This window comes from Sinocyclocheilus anshuiensis, unplaced genomic scaffold (genome assembly GCF_001515605.1).
Source record: "Sinocyclocheilus anshuiensis isolate Anshui unplaced genomic scaffold, SAMN03320099.WGS_v1.1 scaffold415, whole genome shotgun sequence".
NCBI lineage: Eukaryota > Metazoa > Chordata > Actinopteri > Cypriniformes > Cyprinidae > Sinocyclocheilus > Sinocyclocheilus anshuiensis.
In genome coordinates, this window is record NW_015552655.1 from 813339 (window position 1) to 828174 (window position 14836).

At 38.0% G+C, this 14836-nt stretch overlaps 1 protein-coding gene across 1 annotated transcript in view; it reads right to left on the reverse strand.

The window, feature by feature from the left end:
* The window catches only part of ntn2 (netrin 2), a 33453-nt gene extending 30675 nt beyond the window's left edge, over positions 1–2778 (reverse strand). The window contains exons 1-2 of the mRNA XM_016458749.1: positions 2683–2778; positions 1943–2016 (exon numbers count right to left, since the gene is read on the reverse strand). The gene's annotated coding sequence lies outside the window, so the exon portion shown is untranslated. The remainder of the gene's footprint in view (positions 1–1942; positions 2017–2682) is intronic.
* Positions 2779–14836: the final 12058 nt, after the last annotated feature.

Below are 14836 nucleotides of genomic sequence, written 5' to 3' on the forward strand. Positions count from 1 at the left end.
CAAATGGCTGCAATATAACAAAGAGTGAAAAATTTAAGGGGGTCTGAATACTTTCCGTACCCACTGTATATATATATAAATATGTGTGTTTTTTCTTTTTTTAAATTAACCTAAGATCCACTTAAATATTAGTAGTTTTTTTTGCACCAAAAGCAGTAATTTAGTGGTAAAAGATGAGCTGTTTTCCACAATTGACTCTTTATATTATGCAGTATGGATGGCCATGTGTTCAAATGTATTCATCTGTCTAAAATCAGAGGTTTGCAACACTTTAATAAATGTTTTGAAATCTGAAAGTTGCTTTAATACTACACAAAACTCTTTCATCTCAAAAGATCAAGCTAAATTTGATTCCTAATATGACCCCATTTAAGGTAAGTCCAGTAAAGCAGTTAAAGTTAGTGTAGGGACTTTTTTGTTGGCGACAAAAGAGAAAAGGGTGTCATGTGCGCGCGCACACACACACACACAGATGAAGCTTCCTGTGCTGGAAGAGGAGGAGAGTGAAATATAGGCCATGTTGACTTTAGCTGCTAAGGTGGACCGAGCCAAGACTGTGTCAGATCCAAACCTTTCACTGAAGTTGAAAAACGCTGCTCTCATGTTGCCCAGCGCTGAAAATACGGCCCAATTACGTCTTAAAATGCAGGAGGAATGGAACATAATGCAAAATCATATGCATACAGTGCATTATCACAAAAGTGCATGATGTATGCTAATTAAAGAAAGAGTTCACTCAAATTTTTGCCATCAGTTATTCACCCTCATGTTGTGGGATTTCTCCCTTCTGTGTAACACAAAAAAATGTTTCGAGAATGTCCAAGCTGCTCTGTGCATACAATGAAAGCATACGGTGACCGGACTCCAAAATGGACAAAAAAGCACATTAAAAATATCATAAAGTAGACCATATGACCATTCCAAGTCTACTGAAATCAAATGACAGCTTTGTTTGAGGAACACCTGAATTAAAGCATCTGGAAAAATTCCATCTTTTGATGGAACATTCCATTTTTTCCAGCATAAAAAAAAAAAACATCACATAAGATCTGATGGTGTTCAGTATTATTGATATCAATATTTGAATACGCAATGCAATGCATTCTTAAAAGTAAAGGTTTCAAAAGGGTGTTTTTTGGTTCCGTAAAGAACCTTTCAGTGAAACATTCTTTAAAGAACCATTTTTGTTCTAAGCGTGAAGAACATTTTAATAATCTAAAGAACACTTTTCAACTATAATGAACCCTTTGTGTAATGAAAAGGTTTCATGGATGTTAAAGATTCTTCATGGAACCATCAATGCTAATAAAGAGTTTGGGAAGCTTTTCAACGGAAAAAAAAATGACTTAAATTTTAGTGTGTTCTTCACATAAAGCTTTAGATAACTTCAGAAGACCTGGAATATAATGCATGGAGATTTTATACGGGACTTTTATTGTGCTTTTTAGTTATTTTTATGGACTGACAGGCTTTCTGCTTTTATTTTATGGAAAAGAGGAGCGTACGCATTGTGCTAAACATCTCCTTTTTTTTTTTTTTTGAGAACTATTCCATATAGTGCTGGCAGAGAGAGCTGGGATGTTGTAAGTAGGTCAAGAATCAAACTGACACACGGTTTAGTTATCAGATCTCTCTCCCTGTCCGCTACACCTCTGACTTTACTGTCAAACACAGTGCTTTTCGTCTTGACAGCTCTGAAACGTCTAATATTTTTTCCCTTTTTCTCGAGGGCCAGCAGTGGGCAGGACCAGTAAACTGAGCTGGCGTAAATGTTTTTCCCAAAGTTTAGCTCTACAGTTCATCTGTGACCCCGGGGAAACCAGAGAGGGGCTTCACTGCAATAAAATCACAGGAATCCAGTCCACACAAACACACACACACACAAACGTGTGTGTGTCACGTCCATCAGGGGAAGCAGAAATCTCGACGCTGTCACGCATACCTAAGAAGACTCGTGAAGAGTTGCTTTCCTTGGCATCTCTCACGGACCGGGAACGAAACAGAGTTTGGTGCGCTCTGTTAAATCACCATTAAAAAAAGAGAGAGAATTTAGACTGTAATTGCCCACCTGTCAGAGAGTGAGCAGGGCACAGGACCCTCATTATTGTCTAATTAATATAATCTGATTATTCATAATTATAAACAACAAAACACACTAAATGTACACCTATATATTAAATTGAGCTAATTTCATAAACATCACTGCTTTAACTTATTAACTTGGTGGCTAATTAATAACAATTAATCAGTTTGCATAATAACTGCATATAAATTAATGTTTTAAATCAAGTCATATGAAATTATTTTTCCAGCTTTTATAAAAAAGGCACCATAGTAGCCTCTTAAATTCATGGAAAATCATACAAAACAGTGTAAAAAGCATTTAATCTTTTAGTTTAAATCTTTTTCTATGTTAATATTACGCTGTCAAACACTAGATGCAGTAACAATCACTAGTTAATATGATTTTGGAGGAAAACTATGGTTATCAAGGTAAATTTTCATACATTAATGCATGCATTCAGTGTAAATTGTAATTGAACTGGTTGTGATCAGCAAAGCTCTCGTTCACCTGCATGACATAACTATATAGAGTTCTAAATGATACCATGCGTATCTCCATTTATGATAGCAAAATGCATGATGCAGATATTACAACACTTGAACTGTTTGAGAACTCACCTGAATCTCTGAATCCCGTCTGAACCGCTAAACCTCATCCAAGCGCGGATGTGAGGAAAATAAATCCTGATCGATTGTGATTTAGTCCTGTTGTCTGTTGGTGAATGAAACTCACAGATGCAGCAGTTCCGTTCCTGAGACAGACACACACTGACACACACGCGCACTGAGAGAGAGAGAGGGAGAGAGGGAGAGGAGGGGTGACGGAGAGCGATCCAAGGTGAGAAACCCGACTGTGCCCCCCTCACACACACACACACACACACACAATTCCAGACTCAAACTGCATTAGCGAACGAGGCTCTGTTTCAAAACCTAGTAAGCCGCCTACCTAGACAGCATTTTGGTGCATTATAAGCGCGCGGCGTTTTGGGGTACCCTAGTCGCGTGCAACATTTTTGGGCTTCATATGAGCGCGCAGCATTGTGTGGCATCGAGTCGGTTGCGCGCGCCAATGATGCCATAAAATGCTGTCTTAGCAGCAACTCACTTGGTTTACAGACGCACCCAATGGGTGGTCCGGAGTCTAGCATCTGGCATAGTCGCGTAGAGCATTTCTGAGCAGCACAGTTTTGGTTTTATATTCATAATTATTTAGCAACCGCTTTTGTCTATAAACGACTTAGAAAAGAGGTTAAACACAGGCAATGACAATGATATCTGTACAAACAGTCATTTTTATTCACCACAGGCGCGTGTAGATGCGCGTTATGCTGTCTAGGTAGGCAATTTACTTGGTTTGGAGTCGCTGTGTGTGGTAGGGGGTCTGGTAGTATGCGAATTTTACTTTTAGGGGGTGAAATTTCGGCTCTAAGAAGAATTTTAAACGTCTGTTAAATATTATATTGTCAATACAAAGATAATTTACAGGACGCAATCTCAGTGAGGTCAGTCACAGTCAGATAACCGTCAATTATCTTAAAGGGATAGTTCACCCCAAAATGACAAAACATTTTTGGCATTAATTACTCATCCTCATGTCGTTCCAATCCCGTAAGACCTTCGTTCATCTTCGGAACACAGATTAAGATATTTCTGATGAAATCTGAGAGCTTTCTGACCCTGCATAAGCAGCAATGCAACTGAAATATTCCCAGACCCAGAAACATAGCAAGGACATCAGTAAAATAGTCCATGTGACATCATAGTTCAACCGTGATTTTACTAAGCTAAGAGAATACTTTTTGTGCACAAAGAAAACAAAAATAACGAGTTTATTCAACAAGTCTTCTCCTTCAAATCACTTATTCTGCTATTATGGAGAGTACCACGCCATATGCCCATTACTTTCCTCTGCACATAAACAAGGCTCAGCCAATGTGTGTTCTACGTCAGCAGCATCACGTGCATATGTTGTTTACGTGCAGAGGTACTCTTGATAATGGCGGAATATGTGATTTGGAGGAGAAGAATTGTTAAATAAACTCGTTATTTTTGTTTTCTTTGTGCACAAAAAGTATTCTTGTATTTTCGTTAAATTACGGTCGAACGACTGATGTCACATGGGATGTTTAACCGATGTCCTTATTACGTTTCTGGTTCTGGGAACATTTCAGTTTACATTGCTGTCTATGCAGGGCCAGAAAGCTCTCGGATTTCATCAGAAATATCTTAATTTGTGTTCCGAAGCTGAACGAAGGTCTTACGTTTGGACATGAGGGTGAGTAATTAATGACAGACTTTTAATTTTTGGGTAAGCTATCCCTTTAAGGGCTTTAAAACAAAACAGTTCTAAATTTGTAATATGAAAATCTATAATAAAGTGAAAGATAATGGCTGAATTTGTCACTCTTTATCGGCGTACAGCGCGAAAATTATCGCAGTGGCGCTAGAGCGACTTACTGTTGCTACGGTTACCTCCTCACGCTAGTGCAATTTCTTGAAGTCTATTTTTCATCAGGTTCACTCTGACTAACATTTATTAATACTAAAAACTTTTAACTTTGAGAAACACCTAACTAATAACTTTTACTAAAAGACCACTCAACCTTTTGTTTTGAATTCTTGAGGGGAGAGGGGTCGGGTGAGGAGGTCAGACCCAAATAATTTGCACCCTCTGGCGTTTCTGCGCATGCGTGTTTTGCTCTGCTGATGTTCCGACGCTTATTTTGATACTGCTGTTTATTTTTTTTCCCCGATATTATCTCATGGAGTCATTCAAGAGTCTTTGATTCCCGTAAATCATCGGAAACATTCGGTGTGTGATGGAGAATCCAGATGGTGCGCGTAATGAGAGCATAAAACACGAGACAAACTCAAGGCAGATGCGGGTGGGTGTGTGTCTGTGTGTGTCCTAAACAGATCAATTATTATAATCATCCCGCAACGCCCGAGTGGCAAACCGGGATGCATCACGGAATTCCAGAACTGATCCTAAACGCTTGATGAAATGCACTCATCCGGTGTTGAACATCTCCCAACATCACGTGATCAACATACTTCATCAGTGGTCTTTATCCACAGCAGTGTTGGGGAAGCCAAACTGTTGGTAAGTTATCTATAAATAAAACTAATCTTTCGTTGTGTTGCATCACGGAAACAATGCAAGTTCTCAAAAATATCAAGTGAATTCATCATTTTGTTTTCATTTTCCTGAAACTCTATGTAAACTACTCTTCAGGTTACAAAACTTTTTGCTTGGGCTCCATCTCGTGCATTTGAGCCATTTAACATGATACAGAGCATCTCCAATGAAAAGTTCATCACGTTTGAACTCATCCAAAACAGTGTTCTTGAAAAATACTAGTCCAGGAATTTTCCAAAACAGTAAGTGCACCTCAAAGCACACCAGAACATCATTAAAAAGACGAGTGCATGTGGAACAACTATGATTCTGCCCAGAACTGCATGGCCATGCTCCAGAACTGAGTGTCTGAGCAGGAGGAAACATTGTGAAGGACACCAAGATGCTTACGGGAACTCCGTCATTACAGAGATGACTGACTGTAACTGTGCACGAGGCAATATCTTAAATACTTTAAACTCAATAAATTAATGAAACTTCTGTCTTCATTTACTCACTCTCTTGACATTCCAGATCTGCATGATGTTCGTTCTTCTGTGGAAGACAAAAGATGATGATTAGCAGATTTTTCATGCTGTATCCAATGAAAGTGAATGCTTTAAAAATGACAAAAAGCGTCATAAAACTTCATAAAAGAATATGGCTTCTTCTTGAAGTCATTTAATAGCTTTGAATGGGAACAGACCCAAACTGTCATCATTTGCACCATTTTTATTTCTATATATTCAAATATGTGGCATCAAGATATGACACACCAGATTAGGTGATCAATGATTTTGAAAAGTCATTGGTTTTTGTGGATCTGCTTATAATTATTGTGATGCACCAAATTTGAATATACACAACAGTCCTTCAAACCACTATAGGTTTTGCCCATTTGTCAGCTATAAGTTTTTAATCATTTAAAATAATAAAATGTAGTATGATCACTTGTTCTTTTATATATTTTATATAAGTTCAGCTCAGAATAAGTATGTTGTTTCGTTGGTGGATCATTATTTCACCCTTATTTTGACATTTTATCTTCACAAAAGTTATTTGAAACATTGAAGTAGATACTTTACTTGCATTTAATATCTATCTATCTATACAAACACACACACACACACAGTAGCAATTCAGAGATATCCTTTTGTGTTTGACAGATGAAAAATTCACATGAAAAGGCCACATTTTTTATTTTGGAGAGAATTTTTATATATCCGGCTTGCATTAAAAGGTACCAATTTTTTAATGAATGTGAGAGTCTCGACAATTTAGAAAAGGATTAAATAATCTAATAAGCCTACAAACCTCACATTACAGTGCATTACTCACACCACACCATTCCTACAGCGAAGCATCGTGCTTTTGTTGATATTTCTCTGCGGCACAGACTGGAAATCTCTTAAAGAAAGAAGAAAAAATGATTGGAACTGAAAAAACAAAAAAGCTGGAGGAAACCGTGCTGAGCGCTGGGAGCTGGAGGATGATTCGCCTTTCAACACAACAGTAAACCAAAACATACAGCCAAAACCACATTGAAGTGGCTTCAGACCAGGAGGTTAATGTCCTGGAGAGGCCCAGACTAATCTCAATCCAACTAAGCATCTGTGGAATTGACTTATTCATATTCAATTACTTTGTTTTTGACTTAATTTGGTGGCGTTTTTCTTGTACGGTAGCATTGATGTCGATGAGTGGGAAAACTCCCAGTGAAATCCTCATGTTTTCATGCTGTAACACAACAAATAGCTAAGACGCTTTATAGGCACTGTATGGCTAACAGATTTGTGCCGTTGGTTTTAGGGTGACTGGTAGCGCCGGTGCGGATCACAGACTCAAGAGATTTAGGATCAAACATGCGGCTGCCACAAAATACAAGTATTTTCCATAATGTACCTTGAAATAAAGTAATTTCTCAATGAATGGTGTCCATGCATGCGTGTGTGTGTGTGTGTGTGTGTGTGTGTGTGTCTGTGTGTGTGTGTGCGTTGGGGGGGGGGTTCTCAGGCCTGTGTAAGCCGCTCAACATTCCTGTGGTATTTATGGCACCGTTTTACTCTGATGAGTGTGTCACAGGTCAAGAAATAACAGAGACAGAAGCAGCCGTCTCCACACATTCACACATGCATACAAAGCTTTCAGGACATCTGTTTGTGCTTCTCTGGAAACTCCACTCACATGAGAGAGACAACAGTGAGCGACCTGTGAAGAAGAGATGTGCGAGTCAACTGCGCCACCTGCTGTCTCTTTAGCACACTTTACACATCCTGATTGAGGCCCACATGTGTAGGTTAACCTTCAATTATCTCTGCGGGAGGGGAACTAGCAATTTTGCTGTAGTAAAACAGTTAACACCAAAGCAGTAAGATATTTGTCTAAATTATAGAGGAGGCCGGGGCTAGTTGTCACAAGGGGTGTATTTAAGGTTTTGAGTTGGTTTAATTGCACAAATGTTTGTTTTCTCTATAGCAGTGGCTCCTGTGGTGCTTTCAAACACCTGGAGTCTTAAATTAGGATTTTATTGAAATCTGTTCTTTTAACAAAATTTTCAGAATATTGATCTTTTTAAAAAAAATTGTTACATAATTACCCATACGGCAAAAATAATATATATATACATATACAAAAAAAATTACATACGTTTATTTTTTTCAAATGTGAATGTATTTTCTTGGATTGAAATAAATTATTATATTGTTAAATGCTTATATATACATATATATATATATATATATATATATATATAATATGCAAAAAAAGTGGCCAAACATATATTGGTATAAAATAAATATATAGCACGTTTATTTTTTGGCCATTATCATAAACCTAAAACACCTTGAAATACATTAGTAGAAATTGTCACATATGTTTTGTATGTTTAGAATTGTATACAATTAATTAATTACAATAAAACCTTATTGTACAATGGTTGAAAAAATAAAATATAGATATGACATAGAATACCTTTTTTTTTAAATAAATAGTATGTGCATATATTATAATATTTAATGTATAAAAAAAAGGTATTTTGGTATATATTTAAAAAAAAAAATCAGTTTCAACTGACTGCAGGTTTGTGATAGCTTACCGCATATAATGTGACAACATGCCCCGCTATAGACACGACTTGCATTAAACATATATCTCTCTTTTTTGACAATATTGTTGAAAATGATATTTGTTAACCTGTGTCCAAATATAGAAATTTCTAGAAATATTGCGTGTTTAAATGATTCATGATTTCATTATTAACTTCAATAAACTTACAAGAAAAAGTGCTGAAAATAATTAAGCAGACGTTTAATTAAAGTGTGGAAATGAAAACACAACTGTGCGAGGAACCTAATTTTAATTTCATAAATAATTATTGATGTATTAATTTATGAGGATATGAATTCAATTAAAAGTTTGCTGGGTTTGTTATATAATATCTTGTTTAATGTTGTGATGCGAAACTTATTTTCAGTTGTTTCAAAATGCAGTGCATATAAAAATTATTCTTTTTTTTTTTTTTTAGCTGTTTTATATACTACTATTTACATTACTTTCATCTAAATATTATGAACCTGGATATTAGCCTGCTATATTCTAGTAGCAGCTTACAAAATTGTATTTTTGTTTCATATCATGAATTGTATAAATCAGTAGCATATATAGTGAAGTGATCGCTTCTACAGTAGTGTCCATTATATATCATGGCAATAGGGGGCAGTGCAGCCTGTTAAATGTTTTCTTCATACAGCAGAATATGATTCATGCGTGCATAAAATCTCACTACGAGTAAACATTTTCATAACTGCATATGCTAAATAACAAGAAAATACAAACTGACGTGATTATGCCGATAGATAGGTATTCTTAATGACCCATGAAGAAAATAGACGGCAGCTATGACAACCAATAAACCTCTTAAATCGAGAGCAAATTAAACATTTTAATCGTTTAAGGGAGGTTTGAGTCACACGTGTGGACAGTCGACACGCGCTGAATTATTCTGGCCGCCTTGGAGACCCGGACGCGCGGGGGATTCTGGGAAGTGGAGTTTCACGGCAGATAAATAAAGACGCATCAAAAAGGGTGAGAGAAGATGGTGCTTTCCACAAATAAGGAACTCTTTAGTTTCATGACATTAGAGGCACAAATATTAATATGTTTAGGCCATATTTTGGAACCTATTCAGGAAAAGTGCCAGATAGATGAGCATCCAAACACAACTGAATATAAATACTCACAAACACAGACACTGCCTTAGAATACACAGTGATCATATTTGGGAGAAAAAGCATAATAAATAGACATTTGCAGGTATGTCATATACAGTACCGTTTAAACTATTGGGTTGGAAAGATTGTTAACAAGTCTTTTATGCTTACTAAGGCTACATTTATTTGATCAAAAATACAGCAAAAATGTGAAATCATATTACCTTTTAAAATAACTGCTTTCTATGTAAATATATTGTAAAATGTAATTTATTCCTGTGATGCGCAGCTGAATTTTCAGCATCATTACTCTAGTCTTCAGTGTCACATGATCCTTCAGAAATCATTCTGTTTTTTTTTCCCCCGTTTATTATCAATGCTTCATATTTTTATGGAAACCGTAACATAGAATTATTTGATGAATACAAAGTTCAAAAGAACAGCATTTATTTGAAATATAAATCTTTTGTAACATTATAAATGTCTTTACTGCCACTTTTGATTAAGTTAATGCGCCCTGAATGAACAGTATTTCTTTCTAATCTCTGATTCCAAGTTTTTGAACAGTATAGGCTTTTTTTGTACACCAAAAGGTAAATTTTACTCCTAACTACCACAAAAAGTTATCTGGACCGTCTAAAATCTATCAGATATATACAGCATCGAGACATTCCCTCTGCAAATGACTCAACAAGTGCTTTATTATATTTATGCCCTGGTGATATCGCCATTGTGGCACAGCAGAAAGCGCACAAGTGTGACAGAAAGATTCCTGCGACCTCTCGTCCTCTTGACGGATCAGTCCTCATTAAAGCCCGAACAAACACGGAAAGCTCTGAGAGATCTGAGAGCATCACCGTCAGTCTGAACAGCATTTACTCTAAACTGTTTAATGTGGCCTGAGTAAGTACTTCAGTGCTTCGTCAATCTACAAGGCAAGGGAATAAAGCTTTGACAGAGTTTCACCTGTAGCTGAAACACCTGATATCCTGCAGCCCAGTCCATCCACTGTTTGAATCAGCTAGTGTTTGGGTGATTTTTAGTGGCTACATGAAATCTGTACTCGGTTCATGCAGGTGTCACTCTTAGAACAAAAGGTCCAAAAGCTGTCAGTAGGGCAGTACCTTTTCAAAAAGTACACCTTTGTACCTTATTTACCCATCAAGAGTGCATTTTAGTACCTTAAATGTACATACTTGTACCTACAGTGTTCATATTAGTACATAAATGGTACATATTAGTAACCTTTAAAAAAGGCACCACACCAACTTTTGTACCTTTTTTTCCGAGAGTGCATAGAGAATCACATTACATCTTAGCATTTCAAACTTCTTTTTGCCAACGTTTGCTTGTGAAGTGTTTGTGCATCTTTGATTTGCAATAAATGACACTTGCTTTGTTGTTTTGCCTCTAATGCAACGACATTTTTCAGAGTGACTCCTACTGTAAAAAGTATGCATGTTCACATTTGTATGCTCTTACCATGTCCATATTCACTTTGATAGGTTCATTTTCAAAAGATGATCGACATCTTACCTTTGTACGATCTCTCTTGGATGGATATGGAAAGAAAGATAGCTGCATTGCATCATGTGACGCGCGCAACATCCTCAGCACTGCATCAGATGGCTGTTTTATTAAAAGCAAATAATGACGAATATCACTTGAACTCACGAGCAACGATTAAACAGAAGCAGATTTTGGGATTGGGGACTCAAAACACATGCATAAACTTTGAGTCACACAGACTGTAGTAACCGCACACACACACACACACACACACACACACACAACCACACATCATGAGTTGTGTGTCAAGGCAACTGTTGGTGGTCCACCAGGCACAGTATGAATGTTACCCACAAGACTAATGGAAGCGTCTCCCATACACACACACACACACACACACACAAACTGCAGCAAAACACAAGACAAATCACATCAAAAGCTATACTACACGAGGCCTGCAACCACTGCAGATGATCGATTATTAAACTTCTTCATCGGTTTCCCTCTCAGAGCTCTAATTCATCCCGATAAGTGAGCTGTTTTGCTTTTGTTTTCCGAGCACAGTCTCCATGCACACTGCAAATTGGAGCGTTTACTACATTTGGTATCTCATTGGCCTCTGCCAAGGACAGAAAACATTGTGTTTAACTTTGGTCTCAAAGAACTCCCTGATTCACTCCAGCTTGGGTCATATTTTTAATGATGAATACACCCCCCCTCACAGAAGGCTGAAGTGCTCCGCCAGTCTGACGGCTGTGTGTTTTGAGGGCTAGTTTGTCGGGGATTGGCTTTCACACACACAGGCTGAAAGGGTTACACACACACACACACACACACACACACATCATGAGTTGTGTGTCAAGGCAACTGTTGGTGGTCCACCAGGCACAGTATGAATGTTACCCACAAGACTAATGGAAGCGTCTCCCATACACACACACACACACACACACACACAAACTGCAGCAAAACACAAGACAAATCACATCAAAAGCTATACTACACGAGGCCTGCAACCACTGCAGATGATCGATTATTAAACTTCTTCATCGGTTTCCCTCTCAGAGCTCTAATTCATCCCGATAAGTGAGCTGTTTTGCTTTTGTTTTCCGAGCACAGTCTCCATGCACACTGCAAATTGGAGCGTTTACTACATTTGGTATCTCATTGGCCTCTGCCAAGGACAGAAAACATTGTGTTTAACTTTGGTCTCAAAGAACTCCCTGATTCACTCCAGCTTGGGTAATATTTTTAATGATGAATACACCCCCGCTCACAGAAGGCTGAAGTGCTCCGCCAGTCTGACGGCTGTGTGTTTTGAGGGCTAGTTTGTCGGGGATTGGCTTTCACACACACAGGCTGAAAGGGTTACTGTTCAATCTATTCTGCGCTCGCCAGAGTGCGCGGCCGAGTGGCGCCGGCGCGTCACACACACACACACACACACACACCTTTCCAGAAGCAGTACGCCAGGAACTGCTGGCTCTCCCTGCTCTATTTCACCAATGACAGTGTTTGAAAATGGCTGCATCATATTTTAGCGCTGTGTTAACATCGGCGCGCTTTTACGCACGACGTTTCCAAGCGCTCCCCGTAGAGTATTTGCACAGCATAAGCACGCAGAAGGGCCTAGATCTCATTCAGAAAGAGCACAACATGTTCAGCACGCACGCATCTGCATTCATTCTGCAACACAGGCATCATTCAGCGTTCTTAACCTAAAGAAACCAAGAACATCTGACATAGGACATATTTCTCGGATCCTTCGGTCCAAGTTTAACAGATTTTATTGCTAAAACCATGGCATTTACACGGACATGTTTATTATTATTATTAATATTAATATTCTCTTAAATTCATTTTTAGAACTTTTCAAGTAGAATTTCTGGTATATTCTATTCTCTTCTCTTTATCTATACTCACAACCGTTAAAACAATAAATAAAACATACGCATTTTTTTTTTACTAAAATACTATATGATTTCCAAAAGAAAAAAAAGCTAAGTTCACGAGTATACATCCCGATAAGTGAGCTGTTTTGCTTTTGTTTTCCGAGCACAGTCTCCATTCACACTGCAACTTGGAGCATTTACTACATTTGGTATCTCACTGGCCTCTGCCAAGGACAGAAAACATTGTGTTTAACTTTGGTCTCAAAGAACTCCCTGATTCACTCCAGCTTGGGTCATATTTTTAATGATGAATACACCCCCCCTCACAGAAGGCTGAAGTGCTCCGCCAGTCTGACGGCTGTGTGTTTTGAGGGCTAGTTTGTCGGGGATTGGCTTTCACACACACAGGCTGAAAGGGTTACTGTTCAATCTATTCTGCGCTCGCCAGAGTGCGCGGCCGAGTGGCGCCGGCGCGTCACACACACACACACACACACACACACACACACTCACTCTCAGCCTCCTCCAAAAAGCTCTAGACATCATCAAGAAACAGAGCTGACAACTGCCCCCACCCTGCGCCAAAACACAGCACCGGCAGTGTGTATCTGTCACAATAACCTCGGCAATAACACGCACACACATGCGCATTCGCTCCGCCGCGATCCGCGTAATGACAGGCGCGATTGACGCGCGTCTGCGGACTGTGAAGTCACGTTTTTACGAGTCTCGCATCTCTCGCACTCGCAGACAGCATGTTTGCTGACTAATTAACAGTCTGGTACCGTCAGCATCAGTTCACAGGCATTGTAGAGGGTTGCAGTGTTTCTCACGCCGAGACTTTTGGACAAGAATCGGGCTCAGATTTCTGTCTCTCAGACTTTTTTTCCCCCTTCCCCTTCCCTTTCCAGAAGCAGTACGCCAGGAGCTGCTGGCTCTCCCTGCTCTATTTCACCAATGACAGTGTTTGAAAATGGCTGAATCATATTTTAGCGCTGTGTTAACATCGGCGCGCTTTTACGCACGACGTTTCCAAGCGCTCCCTGTAGAGTATTTCCACACCAAAAGCACGCAGAAGGGCCTAGATCTCATTTAGAAGCAGCACAAAATGTTCAGCATGCACGCATCTGCATTCATTCTGCAACATATGCATCATTCAGCGTTCTTAATCTTAAGAAACCAAGAGTATCTGACGGAAGACATATTCCTCAGATCCTTCAGTCCAAGTTTAACAGATTTTATTGCTAAAACCATGGCATTTACACTGACATGTTTATTATTATTATCATTAATATTAATATTCTCTTAAATTCATTTTTAGAACTTTTCAAGTAGAATTTCTGGTATATTCTATTCTCTTCTCTTTATCTATACTCACAACCGTTAAAACAATAAATAAAACATACGCATTTTTTTTTTACTAAAATACTATATGATTTCCAAAAGAAAAAAAAGCTAAGTTCACGAGTATAACTTTCAGCCCAGCCTTTTTTAAAATCATAATCATCATTATTGATATTAATATTTGTACAAAACCTCTAGGCAGTGTTCTTCAGTCTCTATAAATAGAGTTCGAATGAGGAAAATGAACTTCTCTCTTGCGTCTTGGCAATAATTTCATAAAAAATAACCACGAGCCGAAGTGCTCCTCGTGAGAATATGGTCCTGATCCTTTAACAAAAAAATAGCTGCATTCTTCTTCGTCTTCTCACTTAAATATGTACATATGCTGTCATATATTTTGAATTAAAAAGCTATATATATATATATATATATATATATATATATATGTATGATTTTTCAATATATCTTAAATCAAATTTATTTTTAGTACCTCACAAATAGTTTTGTTTTGTTTTAAGCACAAATCTAACCAAATTTAGTGCTTTGTGCTTGTTTTTGCAGTGTTTGGATAAATCATGAACAATAAAAGCAGAAGCATATATAATAGTCAATTTTGATTTGATGTTTACTCTAAAGTTTGTATCATTTGGTTTTGTTAACTCTCATTTCTCTCTCTCATACCTCAGATGACATGAGTG